The sequence below is a fragment of the Solanum tuberosum genome, unplaced genomic scaffold (genome assembly GCF_000226075.1).
Source record: "Solanum tuberosum cultivar DM 1-3 516 R44 unplaced genomic scaffold, SolTub_3.0 scf00079, whole genome shotgun sequence".
Classification (NCBI taxonomy): domain Eukaryota; kingdom Viridiplantae; phylum Streptophyta; class Magnoliopsida; order Solanales; family Solanaceae; genus Solanum; species Solanum tuberosum.
The window spans coordinates 1,045,594-1,046,502 of NW_006239004.1; positions in this window are offsets into that span (position 1 = coordinate 1,045,594).

Genomic DNA, 909 nt, shown 5'->3' on the forward strand with positions numbered 1-909 from the left:
TGCATGTGAAAATGGAATCATCATTTGTGTGAGGGCATTCGAAGGTTTTTGTTGAGCTTGAACTTGCATTTGAAGCAAGTATTGTGAGCATGAGATTCTTTGATATTGGTGAGTCACAACTTGAATCTTTGAGTGCACATTTGATCTTTGCATAAGTAAATTGAGTCTTGTTGTGTACATTCATAATTGAGTCTTGTGTAGCACTGGTTGAAACATCCTTGTTGAACTGCTGAACTTGAGTTTTACCTGAGGACAAGCAAAAGTTTAAGTTGGGGGTGTTGATGACTCCACAAATTGGACTCATTTAGGGCTATATTTTAATAGAAATTATGTCCTCAAATGCTTATTTTATCTCAATATCTGATGAAAACCCTTAAGTTTCAAGTATTTGAAGTTTGAAGGAAAGCATGGACACTATGTCGCAAAAAGGAACAAAATGGTTGAAAAGAATGAAGAAATGAAGGCATGAGGATCGCCGAGTTCACTTGGCGAGTCGCCAAAGGGTCTTACTTCGCCTTTTGTTCCAGTGCCCTGAGCCAAAGGATCAAGTCGGCGGAAAAAGGGAGCAGTCGATGCATTGCCGAGAAGTTTCGCAAAGCAATACCATGTCACCCAATGACCCAGAGCACGACGATGCTGAAGGCTGGTTCAAGACAGTGATGAACTACACCAAAGGGTGAATCACCAAGTTGATCGGCGAGTCCGACTAACGACACCGAATGATCCGTTGTAGCACAAATTTGTGAAAACTATAAATTCTAGTTAGAGTTGTAGTTTTAAGCGTGGAACAATTATTATAATTTTGATATAAAATAGTACTTTTTGATATTTTTTCTCTAAGTTTGAGAGGGTTTTGAAGAATTGAAGATCCAAAGGGTTTCATCTTCAAGATTTGGATTTGGGTCTCTT